Source organism: Oryctolagus cuniculus, chromosome 10, assembly GCF_964237555.1.
Source record: "Oryctolagus cuniculus chromosome 10, mOryCun1.1, whole genome shotgun sequence".
Classification (NCBI taxonomy): Eukaryota; Metazoa; Chordata; class Mammalia; order Lagomorpha; family Leporidae; genus Oryctolagus; species Oryctolagus cuniculus.
In genome coordinates this window covers 53,481,776-53,494,099 of record NC_091441.1, presented here as the reverse complement: position 1 = coordinate 53,494,099, position 12,324 = coordinate 53,481,776, and the positions used below count along the sequence as shown (strand labels likewise).

The following is a 12,324-nucleotide window of genomic DNA, read 5'->3' as shown; positions in this document are numbered from 1 at the left end:
TGTAAACATAAAACTGTAACTTGAAAAACATCGAGAGGGGACACTATAAAAGACACAAGAGGCCGGCGCCGCGGCTCACTAGGCTAATCCTCCGCCTAGCGGCGCCGGCACACTGGGTTCTAGTCCTGGTTGGGGCGCCAGATTCTGTCCCGGTTGCCCCTCTTCCAGGCCAGCCCTCTGCTGTGGCCAGGGAGTGCAGTGGAGGATGGCCCAGGTGCTTGGGCCCTGCACCCCATGGGAGACCAGGAGAAGCACCTGGCTCCTGCCATCAGATCAACTTGGTGCACCGGTCGCAGCGTGCCGACCATTGGAGGGTGAACCAACGGCAAAGGAAGACCTTTCTCTCTGTCTCTCTCTCTCACTGTCCACTCTGCCTGTCAAAAAAAAAAAAAAGACACAAGAATATAAACTTTGTTCAAATTCACATGTCTAGCTTGAATAAAATTATTCACTAAACAAATACCTCTGATCATTCTATTTGGATATCCGTATTTATATTTTGTACAAGTTGCACATAAGGGATATAGCTCAAAGTAGAATGAGTTAAATTAAGCAAGAATAAAAAGATAGTATCAGAAAAGTTGTAAGACAAATAGCAAACAAGTTGTATATACCTTGAAAATGTGAAATATTCAGAGTGGAAGTTATCATTATGGACTAGAGTAATCAAATTACATGAAAGCAATGGGACTTGATTTGAATCTTAAAGAACAAGTGACATCTTAGTTGCTAATATATGCCTAACAAACCAAACACAGCTAAAATACTATAATTGGTACTATCAGGTAGTTATGAAAATACTAGGGCTATGAGCAAGACAGTGTCAGAATTATGGTCAATGAGAATTCTACAGCAATGAGAGGATTTCATTTATAATTTGCTGAGTGGTAACTGTGTGTACCATGCCAGGTACTTCAGTTAAAGGGATAAATAAGAAACAAATAGCTTTGGTTCTTACAGAACTTAGTGTCAGGCAACGGAAACAGAAAATCAAACAAGTAGTTCTGAATAGAAGATAGCAATCAAATGAGTCTTTAGAGGAATGTAAGGAAAGCATAAGAATAGCTAGAAAAAATACATTGTATTTTTTTTTTTTAAAAAAAGCATAGAAAATAGGGTACCTGTCAATGAGACTTTCTAGAGTCAGGTCAAATGAAACAGGAAAGAAGCCAATAGAGCCATAGAATATGTTTTGCATTCTTTTGCAAATAAGAGTGAAATGAAGCAAAAGGGAAGATTAACTTAACCAAAGTGAATAAAATCTCAAAGGTGATAAGTGAATTTCATCACTCCTAATTCAAGTGTCAAACATGTTCCTCACCCACAATAGTAACCTTTCAAGAAAAATAGAGTCAAAGAGGTAAACACTAAATAGGGTAGTCACACATGATCTAAAGAACTTTACCTGTGGGAAGGGCAGGCAAGGGGTCATATAAAAGTATGTGCCACAAAGAAAAGATGAAGAGAAAAATGTGATGCAATGTTAAATGTAGTCTGAATGCTTGAGTGTGCTTCAGAGTATGATGCTTGCCTATAAGTAATAAGTCACTTAGTTTTTTTTATTTTTAAAAAGATTTATTAATTTCAAAAACAGAGAAAGGGGGAAAGAGGAAGGGGGAAGTGCAGAGGGGGGAGAGAGAGACAGAATGTCTCAGGGAGGGAGGGAGAATGTCTCATTTGTTGGTTCATACCCCATTCTAAATGGCAGCAATGGCTGTGGCTGGTCCTGGCCAAAGCCAGGAGCCCAGAACTCCATTTGGGTCTCCCATATGGGTGGAAGGGACCCAAATACTTGGGCCATCTTGCGCTGTTTTCCCAGGTGCATTATTATCAGGGAGCTGGACTGGAAGCAAAATAGCTGGACTTGAACCAGCACTCTAATACAGGATGCCAACAACACAAGCGATGGCTTAACCCACTGTGCCACAATGCAGGCTCCTACTTCGTTTCCTAGCCATAGCGTATCCACTATTGAACCAGTCAACTTTGTTGTCTGAAAGAAAGCTTGGATCAAGGATAGGAATTTCCTCTCCAGTGCTCTGTAGAGGCTTGCACTGGCCCAACTGTTCTGGTCTCTACCTTTGCTCGCTCTTCTGGTCTCTAAGATCTTAGAGGAGACCAGTCCTGCTCAGAATGGGGAACAGAAAGAGTTCATGACTGATTAGTGCTATGATAGGAAAAGCATGGGGTTATTTCAAAACCAATATAAGAACACTTAGAGAAATCAAGGAGAAATTTCTGGAAGCTGCATGTTTACAATGAGAAGTTTGTGTTTCATACTTTAGAAAAAAACATAAGCTAAGACCCTAGAGCATGAGCAAAATTCTGTGTTTATGAACAGAGTACAAAAAGCAGGAAGAGGTGGGAGGTAAGATGTTGAAGTCAGTAGTCACAGGTCATCAGCTCAGTCAACTCAAAGTTTAGATTATACCTGAAAGGCACTGAAGGCTTCTGGTAAGGCTCAGAAAAGATTCAGTTTGGTTTTAGAGGTACTCATCTAACTATGCTATGGAATAGTCCATGGAGGTAAAGGAGGAAAATCAAACCAGATGCAGTATAAACACCCAAGTAGAAGTTGCTATGAGAAATGATGGCTATCGCCTATTTTAGTATAGTGATGGGGGATTGCTAAAGTTTGAATGTTTGGCCTCTAGAATTCTCATGTTAGAATTAACCCTCCAAATCATATGGTAATGGTATATGGAGGTGGTTTATGGAGGAGGTGGGACCACCTGGGAGGGAGTGAATGGGTCATGAGGAATTTGCTCACATAAACAGATTAATCCATCCATGGATTAATGGATTATCTCAGGTATAGCTTCATTACAGAAATGAGTTTTCTTAGTCTCAGTGGTTCTATCACCATGTAATATCCTCTATTGTGTAATGATGTAGCAAGAAAAGACCTCATCAGAAGCCAAGCAGATGCTGGAGCCATGCTCTTGGACTCCCTGGCCTCCAAAACCATGAGCCAATATAAACTTCTTTTCTTCATTAATTATCCAATCTCAGTTATTTTGTTATAGCAACAGAGAACCAACTATAGCAGAAATATACCAAGGACAATGGTAGAGAGATATGGAAGAGAACTGGCCAATAAAATATGTATAGGGAAAGAGGAGTGGAGATGACTCCAAGATTTGGGCTTGTGAAGTTGTCTGAATTAATGCATTTTTTGAGATGCACAACAAGATTAAAAAAAAAAAAACATGAGGACAAGAAAAGAAGAAAAGTCTGATGTGGAGAAAAAGGAGAGTTTCTTTGCTGTGGGTTGGAAACTTCTACTCTATGTCAACCCCACCCAAAACTTGAGCTTCAAAATAGCAGAATATGAGGCTCTGAATGCCATCTCAATTACAGAAGCCAAGCTAACATGACTGTCATCAACAAATTCTAACATACTTTTATCTCTGGTTATAAATCTGAAAATGCTTACAGTTTATAAATCAAACATTAATGGTAAGCACATGAGTAGAACTGACTTACTGCAGACTCTGTGCTGGTTAAGAGTAGACTCCGGAGCCAGACTGCCTAGGATCCAATGCTGACTCTGGATTTTACTAGGCCTGTGACCTATGGGAAATTACCTAAATCCTCTGTTCCTGAGTTTGCTCATCTGTTAGATAAAAGCTATATTATTGCACAGGGCTATTACAAAGCACAAATAATAAATGTAAAACATACAAAGCAAACTACAAAAAAAGGATATACAAGTTGGCTACTATATAGGATAACACAATTTGTGGAGTATTGATAAGTTTTATATAAAAAAAGAGCATGGGATACTTAAGATGCCTGGCAGACTGATAAGAACTACCCTAAGCCAACAAGATAATGAACACAGTAAAGAGAACTCCAAAAAATCCATGTGAAAAATTGGAATGAATAAATAAGTTTACTTTGAAGTCCAAATATCGTTTTTTCATAATACACATTTTCTGTGAACTTTTTGAAGATATCTCATATGTACAGATTTTGAAATTTTTTGTAATTTAACTTCTTTAAATTCCATTTTCCCAAACATTTTGGAGTAACCTGGTAATAACAATGAAATAACATTAACAAGCAGTTTGAAAGAACAAACCCCCAGATATGCTAGAAAACAACAACAAGAAAGTTGAGGCTGATACTACACAGATGCCAGCAATGTCTTAGTGGGAAAGGCCAAGGACAGAGGTGGATGTCAACTGGAACATCAACCCAGAGGTTTAAGTGATGAGACTTTAAACCCACATGAGGGCATGATACATGGCTTTGGATTCCCAAATCAAGCAGATGAGACCTTGTAAACAGTTAGATCCCAGTGAAAGTAGAAATGGAAAAACTGACCTTGGGCCTAAAGGGAACTGTGAAGAAAGGCATTTCTGCCAATTGCTCTGGATAGGGACCATGAGAAATAGAAATCCAGATACGCTTAGTTACGAAACTCAAATTTAAAGTTCTTAGTCAAGAAACAGAAACCTTTACAGCCTCAACAGAAACAGACACAAGACTACTCCATAAGGAAACCTCTAACAACCCAGGAAACAGCAAAAATCAAACAAGCTCCACTGAAGTAGCCACAGGACATTGAATAGAACATTTACAAAATAAAAGAATCTGCTTTCAACAACTTGAGACATAAGAACATTCTGGAAAAGGCTTAAATTAATACATCTATAGTTATTAGAAATAAAAATTAAAAATACATGGAATGTGAAATAACACTGCCATGGGGAAATTCTTTTATTATTATTTTTTAAGGATTTATTTATTTATTTGAAAGGCAGAATTACAGAGGCAGAGGCAGAGAGAGACATCTTCCATCCACTGGTTCACTCCCCAAAAGGTTGCCAATGGCCAGAGCCAGGCCAATCCAAAGCCAGGTACCTGGAGTTTCTTCCGGGTCTCCCACATGGGTGCAGGGACCCAAGGACTTGGGCCATCTTCTACTGCTTTCCCAGGCCACAGCAGAGAGCTGGATTGGACGTGGAGCAGCTGGGACTCAAACTGTGCCCATATAGGACATGGGAACTGCAAGCAGCAGCTTACCCACTATGGTACAGTGCGGACCCAGGGGAAAATTTTTTAAAACTACTTCCTAGAATTTTTACAATTACAAAATACAGTTGTTAAAACCAGAAATTCACTCACAATAGCTACAAAAAATTAAATACCTTGGAATAAATTTAACGAAGGATGTCAATGATCGCCATAATGAAAATTACAAAATACTAAGGAAAGAAATAGAAGACAAAAAAATGGAAAAATCTTCCATTTTAATGGATTGGAAGAATATCATCAAAATGTCTATAGTACCCAGAGAAATTTAGATTCAGTGTGATTCCAATCAAAATACTAAGAACATTCTTCTCAGATCTAGAAAAAAATGATCCTAAGATTCACATGGAAACACAAGAGACCCCAAACAGCTAAAACAATCTTAACAAAAACAAAGCCAGAGATATAACAATACCACATTTCAAGACATACTATAGGGCATTTGTAATGAAAACAGGTTGGTAGTGGCGTAAAAGAGATATGTAGATCAATGGACAGAATAGAAACTCCAGAAATCAATTCAGACATATACAACCAATTTTTGACAAACAAGCTAAAATCTCTCCCTGTATAAATGATATTCTCTTCAACAAATGGCGTTGGGAAAACTGGATCTCCATGTGCATAAGTGTGAAAACCCCTACCTTACATGTTATACAAAAATCAACTCACAATGGATCAATGATCTAAGTCTATGATCTGAAACCATCAAATTATTAACTAAAGGAAAACATTGGGGAAACACTGCAAGTCACTAGCATAGGCAGAGACTTCTTGGATAAGACCCCCAAAAGGGGCTCCGAGCCCACAGGGCCGTGCTGATGGGAAGGATGCCGACTCCCCGGAGAAGCGGATGACAGAAACTCCGAGAGACGACCAGGAGCAGTTCGTGTGTCAGGAACTGCTCGAATGCCAAGAGCAGGAGGAGACCCCGGAGGAGGAGGAGGAGGACGCGGCCTGGTGGCCGAGGCTGAGGCGGTGGCTGCCGGCTGGATGCTCGATTTCCTATGCCTGTCTCTTTGCCGGGCCTTCCGTGAGGGCCGCTCCGAGGCCTTCCACCGGACCCGCGACAGCGCCGAGGCTATTATTCATGGACTATCCAATCTAACAGCATATCAGTTGAAAACAATATACATATGTCAGTTTTTGACAAGAATTGCAGCGGGAAAATCCCTGGATGCACAATTTGAAAATGATGAACGAATTATACCCTTAGAATCAGCCCTTATGATTTGGGCTTCAATTGAAAAGGAACATGACAAACTTCAAGAAGAAATACAGAATTTAATTAAAATTCAGGCTATAGCTGTTTGTATGGAAAATGGCAACTTTAAGGAAGCAGAGGAAGTGTTTGAAAGAATATTTGGTGATCCAAAATCTTATACGTCTTTAGAAAGAAAGTTGCTTATGATAATATCTCAGAAAGACACATTCCATTCCTTTTTTCAACACTTCAGCTACAACCACATGATGGAGAAAATTAAGAGTTACGTGAATTGTGTACTAAATGAAAAATCATCAGCCTTTCTAATGAAGGCAGCAGCAAAAGTAGTAGAAAGTAAAAGAGCAAGAACAATGACTTCTCAAGGTAAATCTAATGGCAATGATGTTGAAATGGAAACTGAAACTAATTCGGATATAGGAAAAAGTGTTAATGACAAACAGTCTACGGTAACTGAATCCTCAGAGGGTACAGTATCCTTATTGAGGGCTCACAAGAATCTCTTATCTAAGCTGAAATATAGAAGCTGGAGAGAAGACTTTGATGAAGAAGAGGAAAGAGAGGAAACTCTTCAAAGTGAGAGAGAGAAAACAGAAAACAGAAGAACCACTGAAACAAACAGAACACGTGTTCCAGAGACTCAACCAGTAACTTACAAAAAACGACGACCTAGGAAAAAACAGGCATGGCTTTGGGAAGAAGACAAGAATTTGAGATCTGGCGTGAGGAAATATGGAGAGGGAAGCTGGTCTAAAATACTATTGCATTATAAATTCAACAACCGAACAAGTGTCATGCTGAAAGACAGATGGAGAACTATGAAGAAGCTAAAAATGATTTGCTCAGACTGCGAAGGCTGAATGAGTTTGTGAAAGTTGATAAAAGGACAATTAAGTATTCTGAACGCTACATTTTTTTTGAAACTTACTGGTCTTTAAATTTTTGTTTAAAGCATTATTTTTCTGTGAGTCAATTAATAGGAGGTTTTGTGCCATAAGAGTGAAATTATATCCTATCATTGTATTCTTTAAGAATCTTTTTATTTTAATAAGATGTAAATTTGTTGACCCTTGCCACTTTCAATATTCATACCCCTAAATTCTGTTCCAATAAAAAATTAAAGCCTGGTAAGAGAAAAAAAAAAGACCCCCAAAAAACAGGCAATTAAAGCAAAAATCTACAAATGGTATTACATCAAGCTAAGATGCTTCTGCACAGCAAAAGGAACACTCAGCAAAGTGAAGAGGCAAATGACAGAATGGGAAAAATATTTGCAAACTATGCATATGATAAAGGATTATTATCCAGGATATATAAGGAGCTCAAGAAATTCAACAACAACAAAACAATCAAGAAAGAGGCAAAGGACATGAACAGGTATTTTTCAAAGGATGAAACAGAAATAGCCATCAGATACATGAAAAAGTGCTCAGAGAAATGCAAATAAAAACCACAATGAGGTTCCATCTCACCCCAGTTCGAATGGGTACCACCTAAAAATCAAAAAATAAATACTGGTGATGATTTAGAGAAAGACACCCTAATACACTCTTAGTGGAATGTAAACTAGTATAACCATTATGGAAGACAGAAAAGAGATTCCTCAGAAATCTGAAAATAGATTTACTATGACCCAGATATCCCACTCCTGAGAATTTACCCAAAGGAAATGAAATCAGCATATGAAAGAGGTATTTATACTGCCAATTGATGATAGCCAAGATATGGACTCAACTCAGATGTCCATCAACTTAAGACTGAATAAAGAAAATATGGTATAGATATACACAATGGACTACTACTCTGCCTTAAAGAATTAAATGCTGTTTTTTGCAACAAAATCAATACAATAGGAGACCACTATGCTTAGTGAAATAAGTCAGTCACAAAAATACAAATATCATATGCTATCTTTGTTATGTGGTAGTTAATATAGAAAAATAAAAAAAATGTAAGAATGAAACTCACATCTTGTGATTTTTATAGCCCTTGTTTATATTCCTATGGAATAATAGTCTTTTTTACTTATTGAAAATTATGATCAGTTGTGTATCAAGCCTGTTATTACCAAGTAAATTAAAAGTATTTTATTGTGGGCCGGCACCGCGGCTCACTAGGCTAATCCTCCGCCTAGCGGCGCCGGCACACCAGGTTCTAGTCCCGGTCGGGGCGCCAGATTCTGTCCCGGTTGCCCCTCTTCCAGGCCAGCCCTCTGCTGTGGCCCGGGAGTGCAGTGGAGGATGGCCCAAGTCCTTGGGCCCTGCACCCCATGGGAGACCAGGAAAAGCACCTGGCTCCTGGCTCCTGCCATCGGATCAGCATGGTGCGCCAGCCACAGCGCGCCGGCCGCGGCGGCCATTGGAGGGTGAACCAACGGCAAAGGAAGACCTTTCTCTCTGTCTCTCTCTCTCACTGTCCACTCTGCCTGTCAAAAAAAAAAAAAAAAAAGTATGTTATTGTAAAAATTAAAAGAAAAAAAACAAAGTTAAGAGAGGGAATTGAGAGAAGGGGGAAGGAGAGAAGTATGGTTATCTTCTTAGAATTGTATCTCTGAAATACATATAATCAGTTTTCTTTATATGAATAAAAATTTAAAAAAATAAAGTCAAAGGACTAAACAGCAAAATAGACCAAGAAAATACATCTGAAAATTACTCAGAATGCAATGCAGAAAAATAGAAGTGGAACAGCAAATAGAAGACAACATAAGAATGTCCAACATACATCTATTAGACATTCTGGCTGAAGAGAACAGGAAGAATAAATAAAATAATAAATAAAAATAAAATAAAGAAATAAAGAACCAAAATCAGAAGACATAGTGGCTAAAAACTGTTATAGACTGAAAGATATGACATCTTGACTTAAAAAGAACAAGTCTCAAGATATAGTATAACAAAATCTAAACCAAGTGACAGAATAGAATCAAAAATACCAAAGATAAAGTAAAAATTTTGCAGCAGTGAGGGAAAAAACAAACTAGACTGCCTAAAAAAGAATCATATTTAGGAGTCAGAAACATACAAGAAGTAAGAAGTTGAAATCACATTTTCAAAATGCTAGTGGAAGAGAACTTTAACCCAGTGAGGGTGAAATAAAGATTTAAGTAGAGATTCTACTACTCACAAACCCTCAATGAAAGCATTACTCAAAGATCTGCCCATTAGAGAAACTTGAATGAAGAAAAGAGTAAAATATAAAAACCAGTGGCATCTATTGGCAAAACAAAGCAAAGTATTCCAGTCACATTGGTAACTCTTTCTCAGTAAGATCTCATTGACTTATACAACCTTCACATTTACTAGCTTGACAAATATACTGTTTCTCCCTGAGTCTCAGAGAAATAAGTTAAAAATTTATAAGCTAGATAAGTAGGTCAGTTCATTTCAATCACCCATTCATTATATGGCGGGCGGCGGGGTGGAGTGGGTGGGGGAGCTGAGATTGACAGAAAGGGATTCCCCTTTACCGCATGCCATGCACTGTTTAGAATATGAAAATCATCAGCAAACAAACGTTTGTCCTCATGGAATTTATACAAGGGTAATTCAAAAAGTTCATGGAAAACAGAATTCAAAGATAAATGTATTTTGGTATAAAATATTTGAGAATCAGACCTAGTTTTTTCTTTTTTTTTTTTTAAGATATATTCTATTTATTTGAAAGGCACAGATACACAGAGAGAGGAGAGGCAGAGACAGAGAGAGGTCTTCCATCCAATGGTTCACTCCCCAGTTGGCCGCAATGGCTGGAGCTGCGCCAATCCAAAGCCAGGAGCTTGTTGCGGGTCTCCCACAGGAGTGCAGGGGCCCAAGGACTTGGGCCATCTCCCACTGCTTTCCCAGGCCATAGCAGAGAGCTGGATGGGAAGAGGAACAACCAGGACTAGAACCAGCACCCATATGGGATCCCGGTGCTTCAGGTCAGGGCACTAAACCACTGTGCCACAGCGCCAGCCCCAGACCTAGTTTTTTCATAGTTTGCATTTTACATGGACTTTCTGAAGACCCCTCATAATATGAATTTCAAATTTCTTTTATACTAACAAACTCCTTTTAAATTCCATTTTATTTTTCACAAATCTTTCAAGTATCCTGATATGCTGGTGGGAGGCAGAGAATCAACCACACATACAGAAAACAAGTCTGAAAAGTGGCAAGGAAGAGAAATTGGTAAGAGAGGGATGGCAAGTCTTGAGGGGGAGCTGAAATTGTGGAGAGGATGAGGTATCAGAGGCTGCTGGCATGGAGGAGCTGGCATGTTCAAAGGTTAAGAAAAAAATTGGGGCCGGCGCCGCGGCTCACTAGGCTAATCCTCCGCCTAGCGGCGCCGGCACACCGGGTTCTAGTCCCGGTTGGGGCGCCGGATTCTGTCCCGGTTGCCCCTCTTCCAGGCCAGCTCTCTGCTGTGGCCAGGGAGTGCAGTGGAGGATGGCCCAGGTGCTTGGGCCCTGCACCCCATGGGAGACCAGGAAAAGCACCTGGCTCCTGGCTCCTGCCATCGGATCAGCGCGGTGCGCCGGCCGCGGCGGCCATTGGAGGGTGAACCAACGGCAAAGGAAGACCTTTCTCTCTGTCTCTCTCACTGTCCACTCTGCCTGTCCAAAAAAAAAAAAAAAGAAAAAAATTGCAAAGAGATTGCTCACAGAGGTGAGGATGGCTGAAGGAACTAACAGATACCGGCATGCAGGAGAGTTACCGCCCTGGGTCAGAGGGTACAAGGGAAAGGGACAGAGTTGTTAAGTTACAGTTAGAGTTTGGTGGGGTCTTTGGTGAAAGAAGTCAGGCAGTGTTAAAGCACTGACTAGCTGGAAGGAATGCAGATAAACCCCTGACCCACTTCTCCTCCACCATACTCCTGACCAGTCTCCACTGGCTGAATCCAATCACAAGTTCAAGAGCAAGGAAGCCCAGCAGAGAATGGGTACAGAAGACAGAGCAAACCAGCACAGATGGCAAGAGCGAACCTTGGTCAGAAGGAACCCTTTGAGGAAAGACCGAGAAGTAAGGAAACGGGAACCCTGGAGAGAAGCCTTGCTGGGAGAGGGAACTGCACACTTAAGGCCAGAGGCAGCCATGTGCCTGAATATTTGAAGGACAGCAGGAAGGCCAGTGAGGCTGGAATGGGGCACAAAGAGGAACCAGGAGATAAAAACAAGGAAGTAAAGAGAAAATAGAAGGCTACTTTGGTCATTATTCGCAGGATTCTTTCACTGCAAGTGGGATGATCTGGAAGCCACTGGATGTTTTAGCAAAGTATATGCATTCAAAGTATTCCCCCTGGGTCAGGGACTGCTGAGGCAAGGGCAGAATCTGAGGACCAGTCAGAAGGCTGTTTTACCAGGCCATGTGAGAAAGTCTTGATTTGAACCAGGGTGGCAAGAGGGAAGAGGTACTGCTAAGTTTGTTAGCTCAAAGGCTAAGATTTTGAGGAAAGAGTTCTAATAGGTTGGAGAGAAGGGCTTTTGTCTTTAAGACTTTTTCTTGGGGCCGACGTTGTGACATAGTGGGTTAAGCCACCACTTGTGACCCAGCATCTCATATGGACACCAGTTTGGGTCCCAGCTGCTCCACTGTTGATCCAGCTCCCTGCTAATGGACTGGAAAAAGCAGAGGAATGTGGCCCGAGTGCTTGGGACCCTGCCACTCGTGTGAGAGTCCTAGAAGAAGCTATGGCTTCTGGCTTCATCCTGGCCCAGCCCCAGCCACTGTGGTCATCTGGGGAGTTAACTAGTGGATGGAAGATCTTTCTCGGTCTCTCCCTCTCTCTGTAATTCCTTCAAATAAATCAATAAATCTTAAAAAAAAAAAAGTAAATTGTGACTGGGCTGCGGATGTCCTTAAATGCCAGGATAAAGAGCTCGTATTTTATGCTGGAGTTGCCAGGATCGATGAAAAAAATCTTTCAAAAGAAAAAAAATTATCAAAAAATACCTTTATAAAAATCTTGCAGTAATAATACCCTGCATCACAGAATCTGACTTCCAAGAGTTCCCTAAAATCATGGAGACTAAAGGATTGGCTGCCACCCTGATCTGGAACTAAGGTAACATAGAACCCAAG

General features: G+C 40.3%; 1 protein-coding gene and 1 pseudogene across 12 annotated transcripts in view; one reads left to right on the top strand and one right to left on the bottom strand.

Annotated features, from left to right (window-relative positions):
* Positions 1–12,324, bottom strand: part of OSBPL1A (oxysterol binding protein like 1A) — a 231,010-nt gene that overhangs the window by 136,448 nt on the left and 82,238 nt on the right. The window lies entirely within an intron of this gene.
* LOC103349352 (telomeric repeat-binding factor 1 pseudogene) lies at positions 5,840–7,406 on the top strand (annotated as a pseudogene).